Raw genomic sequence first — 12822 nt, 5'->3', positions numbered from 1 at the left:
AGATCTCCGCAACCACATCTCATCTAATACAATACATATTGATCAAATTTCCAGAAGAACACAATCGTAAACAAAGAAATATAGTCCACATTTATTTTCACGGTAATTCCAATTTTCTTTTATTTATGCAATCTGAATCGCGTATGAATAAAAATTACTGTTGAGATCTCAGGTTTCGTGACTAGGGACCCTTTTCGGCATAATACAATAGGGTCGATATTATAAGGGTAAACAGGAGAGTAATGCCAGACAGGGTTCGGCTCCCACAATTTGTGGAATCCTCGGCTTTTACAAGTCCATTTGAAGATAACCCTTAAGCTTGTGGAGCTCTTGCGTGGGAATATTATCGTAACACTAGAGACGCGAGGGCCCCGCAAGTGACCACCTTATTTACATTGGGCTTATTTCTTTACAATTACCATACCGACACGAAATTTGAAGAGTATATAAAAGATATAAAGGAAATAAACAATGTGTTGGGACTTTTCAACTGTGAAAACTTTACAATTACTCATGCAGGCAAAAGCTCGAATGCTACCACAGACATTTTTAATAAAACCACTACGAAGTTACAAAGTTTAAATGTGAAATTCCCAGACAGTGAAGTGAGTAATAGAACACAACAGCGACATGTTGTAGAAACAAGAAGCAAAAGCAATGATTGCCGTGTTCCACTAGTCGACAGAAAGGGATCAAATAATGATTTGCCGTTTTCGAGCTTTGTGATCGAAAGTGTGCTCGTCCCTGTTTAAAGGAATGTGATTTGTTATTTCTAACCCAGGTAAGTGTTCAGGTAATTTGCTACGTCCTAATTTAAAACAGTTAAGAAGTAGTTGTCGTTACGTTTATTGCCGTCAGTAAAACAGTCCAGCTAATGATACATTTATAAATAAACCTAACGAAACCAATGAAATTTTCATTGTTCATTAACCAAATACGATATAAACATTCACACTCGCAGCCGATAAAAATAACTGCAGCCATTTAATTGGTCTCATCTCTGTCCTAATTTAATGTTTTCATTTTATCTACGTTTCGCAATGTGGCAGGCGGAGCGTCTAAAACATAAATCGTCGCTTTATTAACCCCAGGTGTCAACAAGTAACTTTTTGTGTGCAATGTCGTATCGAATTGTAAATTAAGGTCGGTAGCATCATGAAATAATTCCCAGTTCCAGCGATCAAGTGCGTCACGGATGAGTCAACATCATGGACATAACATCCGTCGAAGTGGGCGATTCTTACAAAAAGCCGCGAAGGCGACTCCGTCCGATTCCGATCCTATAATCCAACACTGCAATCCAAGTAATCACTGAGAGTTCAAGCCACAGATTTCAGTGTGTCGGCGCGGCACCGCATGCATCGGCTCGCGTCGGCAGCACGTGCGCATTCCGTGAGGGTATGCAGAGCGCATCACGTTCGAAAACCCGCCAAAATCGAGTTCCCCGCGCACCCTCAGTGAGCTGCTGTACAGGCATGCGCAGAGCAACGCACGACCACTCAGCGGGCGAAGAGGCGCGCGACTGCCGCGAGAGGCGGGGCGGGAGCGACGAACGCACTACGCTCGCAGGTTATCGTCACTCGGCTACAAAGATAATGATGTCAAAAGTGGATCGGACTAATGTTCTCTATTATGTTGTAAACGTTACCAATACTCCGCCGCAGCCGCAGCCCAATGTTGCACCGTCAGCCTCGCTTCCTCGCCGTACCCATGGTGTAACTGATCAACCGAATTGTTGAGATGTGCCCAATCATCTCCAGAGCCGAAGAAAGCTTTGTTATGATAATGATCGATTCAATTATGTTCATTTCCTTTCAATTAAATTGAAGGACATTCTCTCATCATGGCAGCTTTTTTAATTTTAAATCTACAGCTAAAATACAATGAACATTAACTTGATTATGTTTCTCATTACTTCTGTTGTTACTTTAATTACTTAGTGATTTTCATAGATCAATCATAGTTAATTTGAATGTGTACTAAACTCTTTTTATTATTTATGAGGATCGGTGTCCCATGGACGTATTTCCCCATCCGATCGTAAATACAATAACAATCTAATCCATGCATTTGTGTACTAAAAGAATTTAGAAGCGGACGAAGAGCGCGCGCCGCAAAACACCGGCCGTAATTTTTATCGTTCCTCGCTTTTTCCGACCAAAAACAAATATCATACTTAACACCACGCCCCACGGTTGTAAATCGTTTACCTTTACAATAAACTCGCACACTCCATAAAGTCAAATCGAATATTGTTGTCTTTTCGCGCTCCGAGCGATCCATCGAATATGCACCGTATCGTGATCACATTGAGTTGTTAGCGGATCGCTAGCGTTAATACTAATGTCACTTATACTAAGATAGAGGTATAATTCGGGGTTCCCAAGCTGCTGGAAAAAAGGCTTAACGAGAGCAACGGTAAGGTAGGTTTTATTTTGCTTGCGGGGCGGTGGAGGATTTCCATTTAGCAAGGCGTAATAAATGCACAGTGGTGGTATATTTCGGTTTTATTAAGAAGCGAGTTTCGTTTGATGGATACAGTTCGTTGAGGTTTTTGCGGTAGATTTCGTGAGAGAGACGTAAAGTTTACAAGCTTTGGAGCGATGACGTATGTTTTTCCGCTTATTAATTCTTTAATTTGTGGGAATAATGCGAATTGTGGTACAGATGCAAGGAAATCGTGACCTGATGAGACCGACTCAAGTTTCTTTGATTTTATTTCTAAGCAATGTACCGAAATTACTTGAAAGTCTCATGTTTTAGATTATAAGAACATTTAGAACATAAATTATTCGGAGACAACATGAACTCAAAGAAATCGAGTAAGTACATTAAAAAGCGGAAATCGGCTATCATTTACTAGAGTATATTCTCATTAGAAGACGTAACGACAGTTTAAATTACACAACAAGATAAAACATAATATGCAATCACGTCATTAACTACACAAACATACACACGGCACGGCACTTATCTGCCCATAAACCAGAAAACCTTGAAGCGTGAGAAACTGAGACGACAACGCATCATAGTTAAAATAAGAAATATACGAAAAGCATTTTCAATAAGTTTGAAGTTGCGTCCATCTTGTAGGTGTAAGCTTAACCATACATTGGTAGCTACATTATTTTATTCAAGTGTACAATCTATTTGGCATTGCCTGATTTCTCCTCATGCAATAACTTCAACGAAAGAAATGAATACACACTGAAAAACTACATATTTCTCTACATTACATTCCTGAGAAGGCGTACTTTTTCTGCATGGACTTATAACGGTTAGCAATAATTATTACCAAATAATTGCTAACAGTCCTTACAAATTATTTGAATAATGGACTACCTTACCTAGCTCTTTGAATTTACACCGAAAGAGTAACAAATCACTGTCGAGGTTTCGTCAAAATTCACAGAGCCTTTCCAGGACACACATTCTCTTTAGAAAATAGTATAAATGCCGTTGTATAATCCAATTGTGAAATTGGATTATACAACGGGTTCGTACAATGTCAAAGCGGGCAATTAACACAATATATATTGCTTTACATTATACTTTATAGAATATGGACGAAAATAAACTGCTATTTAGTTTAACGTGCGCGGTTAGTGTCCGGGCGATTCTCAGTTGAAACTTTTCCGATGGTGGCCGCGGTAACGTTATACACATCTGAATTTATGTGGCAGCAGACGCTGAAGGTTTTTTTATTGGATTATTTATGTACATTTGAATGAACGAAAAGTAACTAAGTATAGGTTTTGGTTTATTCATGAACTTTCCCGAACTCTATAACACATGTTACCTATCTGAATGAATCTGTTATTATATCTGATGAATAATTGTTTCTAAAGACAATTGAGAGAAAATTGGGACGTACAATATTTATTAATCAATTGTCACGCAATTACGATAAAACTGTGTTTTTCGATAGACGATATAGCAAAATGCAATGCGTGCTTTATATGGTAAGCAAATGTGAAAACAACTATTGCACATCTTACCTAGAGTCCCTGGCAATATCACCTGCTATCTCTACCTGGATGACCAGCGCTTTCTTTGTCAGTGCTTTCGCATTCGTTTTAGTTTATAATTCAAAACCTAAACAGTCTAATCTATTGCGGCTGTGACCCAAATTTGTAATGACAAAGTGGAGCGCCAGCGACGCGATCCGTAGTCGAGTAGAAGCGGTATCGGCGCTCCCTGGGGAACGGAGCGGGAATTTAGGACCGCGGGGTAACCAGAGCCATACTGCGGGGGTCGGGACATGTCAGCTTTTGCCCTGGACAGCAGTCATTTTTTATGCCGTAAGTGATTTTGGGTGTGCGTTTGTCAGGTTCAATTGTTTTTGGTTGTTGCAGTGACGAACCGAACCGAGGTAGCTGTCAATTGTTTTTTGTCTAGGTTTTAAACGTATGCCTTCAAGTTATTGCATTTCCCAACTGTTACATATGGACGAACGATTTTTTTAAAACTCTAAGTACTCCAGAATTGTTAAATATAAAGCTATCAAAGACTAAACGAACTTAATCTACAAGAAAGCTAGTTTTCTACAAGATAGTCCTGAGATAGGTATATATGCCGGGTAGTTTCAAAGAAAAACGTTAGTAATGAGTAATGAAACAGTTGAGAAATGAATCATTCGGGAAAAATATTTTCGGCGAAAAGCCAGGATCCCTTTTTGTTATTATATAGTTTTCTGGAGTAAGATGGTTTTTTTTATTTATTTAATTAGCCTATATTGACATCATTAATAATAATATATTCGAGTTCACATCACATAAGACATAAACTGCATGCTCCTTAAAACACAACAAACGAACACAAATTTTCCAAAACATTTCGAAGAACCTTGTCGTACGCATCACACCTACTAATGTATCCAACTGGGTCAAGGACTGCGGATGTATATTAGTCAGTGCCAACCTGACGGTCAACAAGAAGGGGTAACAAATGCACGGCAAGTATCTCCATGGTCATGCCATGACCACTATCGGTGTCCACAAAATTCACATTCGGAGAGAGAGATTGCATGGCTTTTGCTGAGGTTCACAAGTGTGACGCAACATTTACAGATTCAGAGAATCAGACTGGAACTAGACTATATGAGTACAATACATCCACAAATACCAGAGTTCTTTAAATCAACAAAAAGGTAATATTTCTAATAAAACCAAACCAGTAGCAAAGTTTTTACACATCGTGGCGTTAGAATAAAAATATTTCATCAAATACGTGAGTGGGTACAGTGCTTCTAGTTTCTTAATGCGTTTGACAGTTGCCGTGTTCTGAGGAAACATAAATGGGACGTTTTCGTAGTAAAAGGGCGAATAAAATTTGGCGGATGTGCAATCAACAAGACGAGTACGAGTATTCCACACGTACTCAACTCACTTTAAATTATTTACTTGAAATACTATAAAATTTAAGCTTCTACTCTGGCGAAGAAACCACAATTTCATACGAAAAAAACAACAGCTCTATACGAAGCTCAATGAATGGGTCTACTTCACTGTCACAGAATAAATTAAAACAAATGCTAATCAATTGCAAATTGCAATCAAGTGTGGTAAAGTTGTCGACGGCTGAGCGGCGTCAAATTCGGCACGTAATGGAATCGTGCCTCGCTGGAGATTAGGCAAGGCCGCTTTAAAACAATTAAGCCAAAGAAGGGAATTAATTTTGCTCTAACAGATACTTGCGTGTGAGTTCAGCGATCATGTGATTTCTCCGGTAGGTTGTTGGGTAGCTCGATGCAACGTAGGAAGTTTTAAGTTACATTTTAATTTTATTTGTTTTAAAAAACACAACATGGTAGTAAGCGGTGCAAATGAAGTGAATAATATTTTGCCGGAAGAATTTGTATTTATCTTGCTATATCAATAAGCTTAAGTAAACTTGAGTAAGCTAGTTGTTAGTTTTCCGACAAAATACGATGCAAAAACATTATTCAATAGATCTGTACTCAGCGGTAAATCAGGCGTTATCTTGCTGAGGTCTATATAAATTTACGACCTACTGTTGCTCTTTATCTTGCTCATAAGCTTACCTGAACAACGCACCGGCAGCAGCGGAGAAGCAAGTTAAAAAGTTTGTAGTTCATTAAGTAAGTGGACACAGTATGGCAATTATGGCAATTTATTAGTAACAGTCATTCGATAGGTTTCACGAGATAGCTGTTGTGGCAATGCAGCTGACTTGGAGAGACAAACCTCCACCTTCTTTTATTATGCTTTTAGGAATCGTTATGAAAACTGATAAAGCAATCGACTGGGCGACTTTGCAGGTAGATTACAGTAGAGCAGTACATTTTAGGACTACGAATACCTTTAGTTTTAGCCAGAGTGGGTGAGTATCCCGGTTAAATATGCATTGGAACGGCCTGCCCGGGATTGGCATCGAACTAATAAGGTTCGCTCCAGGAAATGCGCTTACGTAATTACGGTAAGTTTACCTCACTGGAAAACCAACTAGAGAGATTTTTGATTAGATGCGTTGGTAAAATTGGTTTCAGACCCTTAATTAGCGTTTTTTGATAGAGACTTTCACATCGCGAATAATATATAGGGCGATAGTTGGAGACCAGTGATTAGGATATTTGTTAATTGTAGCAGTAAGTACCTAAGTCAACAACACTTCAATAATGTTCATTAAAAATAGATAATTGGAAATGTTTCACGTATACGCGGAGTTAATCCTTATCACTTTTCAGTATTACGCCTGGATTTTTTACATCTCAGGAAACCGAAGAATACAGAAGATTTTACAAACGTAATTATATTTTTTTTCGTTAACAATGAAAGATATTTAATTATGTACTTATTAACAAAATATTAGTAGGCTCATGTATAACAACGGCATTAAAACAATGAGAAGCGACTATTATATAATATCGTTCAATTCATCCATGCCAGGTCTTGTGAATCGACCTATTTGGTCGGGTGACAAGCAAAAGTCACTAAGTACCAAATACCTACTTACAACAAAGCTCGTATCTCAGTATGAAATTACTAACTAGATACCACTTTTGAAGAGCAGTGACAGCAATTTTAGTGAGTTTAGCTTGTCAGCCGGCGCTATATCTATACAACGTGTCATACATACATGCATATATTTATACATCGCCAAAGTGAAGCACTTATACGGGGTTATAAAGATGCATCATAGTTACTCTAGACAATAATTGCCTCCGTAAAGCTTATGCCTTCACTCATCACCTCGTTAAATGCTGCACTTAGCTGCAGTTCTTAGGTGCAGTTAGGTTGTTGGATCGTTGGATCTCAGTCATTTAGTTCAAGTAACTCTAATGAACTACTTGCACTGTTAAATCGCAAACGGATGCGAAATGATATAAGTACAAGTACTGATCCTTCCGGTCCATATGGAACTAAACCCAAAATACCCCAATACTTAATAGGACCTAATATCTAAAAGACTTATTCTCATCTCATAACGAATGGAACCCGGATTGACATAATTATCAAAAAAGAGCCTTTCTCAATATGTACTGTACTTATCCCGATACGACTCAATCAACCAACCAACAAAGTCAAATCAGTGTTTTATTTGCAAACTGTGAAATTGGTTAATAGATAATACACGATGTTTTTTTTTATCCGTGATCAGGTTTTTTTTTATTCGACTGGATGGCAAACGAGCAAGTGGGTCTCCTGATGGTAAGAGATCACCACCGCCCCACACCTGCAACACCAGGGGGATTGCAGATGCGTTGCCAACCTAAGGCCTAAGATGGGATACCTCAAGTGCCAGTAATTTCACCGCCTGTTTTACTCTCCACGCAAAAACACAACAGTGCAAGCAAAGGCAAAGTCTTACGCAATTATCTAACTGTTTAATTAATTGAAATTAATGATATTGTTAAAACCAATAACCACGGGATCCATGGTCATCCTACTTTAATTATTGCAAGTGAAGTAGATATCTATGAGGGATTCCCCGTAGATCTTATGTCAATATTTACGACTTTGTTATGCGTATGACATTGCCAACTTATTACTCAGAATATTATTAGTGTTTTAACGCTTTTTTTTTGTCAAACTTAAAACCAAAAATTGCTAAAAGTGGCTCCGAAGCGGTAAAGTTTCGTGTGCTCTGCCTACCCCATTTAGGAATACAGGCGTGATGTTTGTGTGTGTGTTTTAACGCTTCAGCATTATGCTAAGCCAGTTTCCGATTCACAAACGCAATGGCACACACATTTGTGTTGTTTATTTGTACATAATAATATAGTTGTGTTGTGAATAAGTGTATTTTCTTTTTTTCTTTAAAAGTTTAAAAAATTATATTATTTCTCCAAAGTTTGGCTCCATGTAACTGCGACTTAAAAGTGATCGCTATTCATTACTGAATTACAAAAATTGGTACTCGATCACCGATTAAAAATCGTCGTGTAGGTGTATGTATATTCATAAGTATGTACATGTCGACGCTATGCTTTGCCAGAATGCATAAAAAACAAATTAGGTTTAAGACGAAGTTCAATTTAATAATTTGAGACTAGTTTTAACCAGATTTATCCAGCTAGTGTTTATAAAAATAAAATGTTAACCAAACAAATCAAATGTAATTAAAGAGAAAGAAATCGTAAAAATTGCATCATAGCATACAACTGTTATTAAATCTGACGTAACAAAACAGTAACTTATCAAAACCATTATCAAAACAAGAAACAACCTCTGGAGACGTTACAAGTGATTTTGCTCTAGAGTTTCAATTTTAACTACATATAAAAAACCTTTACTCAAAGTGAAATTTTATCTTTGAAGCAGCAATAACTAAGAACAACGCTTAATTAATTTAACGGAAGACTCCGGTGATCTGAAAGGCAGTTGCGCAGCGGGCGGCGGAGTTGACATCAGAAACAATAATAATGCCTTTAAGTGCGAAGCGAGGAGACAAAGCGTTTGTCTCTTTACTAACTAGACACGTTAAGTAGTTAGAAAGAATAACGAAAACAAAGTAGCTATAACATCTCATTTTATGACAATGGAAATGAAAATAGTTTAACTGATCGAGTGTTGCCATATAGTTTTTTTTTGCGAACTTCTTTCCGCTGGCGTTCGTGTCGTCATAGTGTGTTGTATGTATGTTTGTTTGTTTATACTCTTTATTGTACAAAAAAGGAAAACAAAAAGGAAGGAAAGGAAGGAAGGTATGTTTTTATATGTTTTAGTTTTTTAAATGGGTCCCACTGAATAACAGCGTTGCGGCTTGCCGTAACATTATGCTGAGTGGGGCCCACTTTATAGGTACTATTCGATGTTATTTTTATTCATATATACTCTTATTTATACATATTTTATTCATATATGTCATAATAACATCGCATTGCCTGATAGGGAAAATCATTAAAACGCTTATTGAGAGAATATTCTACAATATAAGAGACATAAGTTTAATGAGAAATAACATTTTCACACCTCTCCTTTAGAAAAGTAACTTTTCCTCCCTGACGAGAGGGAGCAAAGTGCAACTTTTCTGTTCAAGGCTTTTCTAAGTGTTTTATTGCAAATACCATTTTTTGACGTTTATAATTTGTAAAGCCACGCCATTTTCTATGCTGGTTGTTCTTTAATAATATGTAGATTTTTTTATTTTCAAGTTTCTTAATGCTCGGTGTGAAAAGTTGTATGGAGCCACTCGGGAGCAAAATTATTTTCATCTTGGGCGGTTAACACTTGAATCCTTCATTACGCTCAGGATTCTACTTTACAATCCCTCACTACGCTCAGGATTCTATTGTAGAATCCTTCGCTACATTCTGGATTCAATGTACGCCCTCGCCGTAAATACACCATTTTGCTCCCTTGTGACACAAATAACTGTTAAATCTCATTTAGACACGGAAAATTTCACGGAACAAGATAGGCAAGAGTTAAATAAATGTATAAGTATAATAAATGTTCGTCATCTACAGCCTACATACATCCCTTTGCAAGGTACACCTCTAAACCCGGAGCTAAGCGGGCCCATACCTTGAAATCCCCTGAAAAGTCACTTTGTCAATGACGAAACTTTGTTTACATTTTTTCCGTAAAACTAAAAATCCGGGAGAATAACAAAACTTGGCCAGTATTTCTCACGCGGGTCTAGTGCGGATTAGGAACATCACATCAATGCAGGTTTGTTTCGCCGATAAGCTCATGCATGGTAAATTTTAAATTCCACGCACACGCACACAAACAGAAGTACACAAAGTCCGAAAAACCCTGGCCTGGGATTGAATCTACCATCTGTTTGAGATGTCAATAGTCAAATGGCTAGGCTAGGCAACGTAGCCACGGTTTTTACTATTACAACATGCTTCTATTATGGAATTAGGCTTTTTATTTATAATAAGGAAGAAAAGAACTAGAAGAAGATTTATCTTCTAAATTAAAACAAGACATCTTTACTTTCTACATGACAGCCACGAGCACAAATTTAGGTAAGATACCTACATATCTGAAACACAAATATTTCAAACGAAATAAAATCCGACGAAGCGAATCCGTTCAAAAGCAAAGATAGCGTCATCTTTTAGATATGCCATGAACAAAATCTGCATCGCTGCCTGCATTTATTGAAAGCAGAGAATTTCCACCCCATCCAGTGAGACGATATACATATAAAGGAAAAATACGATGTCGTTCCGAACCGATTGTTTCTCTATTCCGGACGCGAGCGAAACGCGAAGTAGGTATGAAATAATTATATAGCTTGAGAGAGTGCGACATTATGCCTCCTCCCCGTTTCTCATCCTTCCCTTGTGACTTGCAACGACAAATGTCACCAATGTGGTGAAGCGAGGACTTGTTGCTTTATCAATGTTATGTCAGTATTACTTTGTAAATCAGACGAAAATAATCCTTTATTAATTTAATAAGAAAAAAATACAATACACCAGGTATATACTTGTGGTCATGCAAGAAACGATTTCATTTCATTTCTTTTTTTTTTAGCCATTTGAAGTGCTTATTTATTCAAATATTGTACGCACACGCCTCAGAAAATCCTAAAGATCATACAAAACCCCTCAATCCGTATTTGAAGTCTCGGTTTCATTCAGAAGAAAGATCATTCTTTCTGACATGACCTTTCGTCAGTTGTTTATTTTTGCGGTAAAGATATTTTTTAATTAAACATTTCCTATACTATCTCGCGAAAAAAATATCGCAACATTTCCAGGAAAAAAGGTAAAATATTTATTTTTTCCGTAGGACTCTCATGTTTGAGAGCGCTTGTCACAGTGCTTTGTGTTCATAGTACGACTACAATGTAGAAAATAAGCTAAAAACACTAAACTGGGTACTAAGAGCCTCTCAGATTTGTGGTTTCATGTCGAGAATTTTTTAATTAAATTATTACAGTGGGGTCACTGTACAGTCGAAAGCGAATTGCGATTGCCGCGTAAAACGTTAACGTGTGGTCTACTGGGAGTCGTTAATCATATAGATTTATTTAATTGGCTATAAAGGACAGACTATGTTGAAACTGGTGATGTATTTAATACACAGTGTAAAAAAATGAGAGCGGTAAATATTGCAGTCGACTGTCACAACACGCGTCCTGATAGCTATCTCGAAGTGTAGAATACTACATTTTTAATAGAGAAGACAAAAATCTAAACGAGAAGTTTTTTGCAACGCTAATAGTCGTCAAGCAAAGCGGAAGTTTTGAAATTATAATGCAAGTCAACGACCCGGTTAAAGCCTGACGTCAATCATGTAGATCTCAAATATTGTTTTTCTAGAGCGCAATCTATTAGAAATACAGCAACGGAATCATCTTTGTATGACTTGATTATATGCATCATCTGTCGTAAGAGACTTACGATGTTATTATGAAGGCTCTCTGAACGCCCATCTTACTACGGCTAACCTAATCTGAATTCTATATTAGCGAGACCTAGTTTGTGGTCGACCCGGGTAGTCTTTGAAGATTTGATGCTAATGCTAAGTTCTATTACTAAGTTTACTTATATCCTGATTCAAAACTCAGTTTAGTTTTGATATATGTACATGTTGTAAACTAGTCCTTCCCTGTAAAAAAGGTTGCCTGGATGAGATCGCTCTTAAGCGATAAGGCCGCCTATTGCTCACCTTGTAATTTTTTCTCTGTGTAACTGTTTTCTGTATCGCTTACTATGTCTGGTGTACAATAAAGAGTCTTTGTATTGTATTGTATTGTATTATATTGTATTGTATATGATTAAATAAAATACGTTTAAAGAGCTTATGGAATGTAATCTTCTATTTTAAAACGTTTAAACGTAAACACTTGTAGATATGCTTGTTTTTAAATCAAAAATATTAACCTGATACCTAAACGCGTCATTTTAACTGGATGTGGATGTTAGTATAGTTGTTTTAGTCATTTAAATTTCATCATTCAGTACACAATACCACCAAAAACTCTAAGTCTAGTTCTTTAACAAACAGCGAAAAATTCTAGCGGAACCTAAACCGCCCATCCATCAGGGGACCCGCAAAGCTTCAGCCTAAATATTATTAAGGCTAAGCAGATTAATCAACTTAAACAAACAGGAGAACACGTCAAAGCCAAGAAGTTTACGTCTTAGGAGCAACCTGTTGATAGCTCGGTGATACTAACAATGTTCATTGGAAATACAAGCACTCGAGTATGTTGACGTTCGATATTGCTGAGCAAACACCCTTATAAGGCTTTGGTGGTGCAAGGGAATAAAGAAAGAAAGAAGACATTTACTCACATTCACAAAGATACACAAATACAACAAAATTTTAAAATAAGAATAAACAACAAAAATAAAAGAAAACAAAAAAACAAACATGAAAGTATACACGATTT

General features: G+C 37.1%; 1 protein-coding gene across 3 annotated transcripts in view; it reads right to left on the bottom strand.

The window, feature by feature from the left end:
- lilli (AF4/FMR2 family member lilliputian) overlaps positions 1–12822 on the bottom strand; it is a 213632-nt gene that overhangs the window by 111284 nt on the left and 89526 nt on the right. The window contains exon 1 of one of the 3 annotated variants that reach the window (XM_074098527.1): positions 1245–1554. The exons of the other annotated variants lie outside the window; for them this stretch is intronic. The gene's annotated coding sequence lies outside the window, so the exon portion shown is untranslated. Of the gene's footprint in view, positions 1–1244; positions 1555–12822 lie in introns of those variants that run through there. 3 annotated transcript variants of the gene reach the window in all.

The sequence above is a fragment of the Choristoneura fumiferana genome, chromosome 15, assembly GCF_025370935.1.
Source record: "Choristoneura fumiferana chromosome 15, NRCan_CFum_1, whole genome shotgun sequence".
In the NCBI taxonomy this organism is placed as follows: domain Eukaryota; kingdom Metazoa; phylum Arthropoda; class Insecta; order Lepidoptera; family Tortricidae; genus Choristoneura; species Choristoneura fumiferana.
Note: the sequence above shows the minus strand (reverse complement) of the source record. Positions and strands in the feature narration are given on the sequence as shown.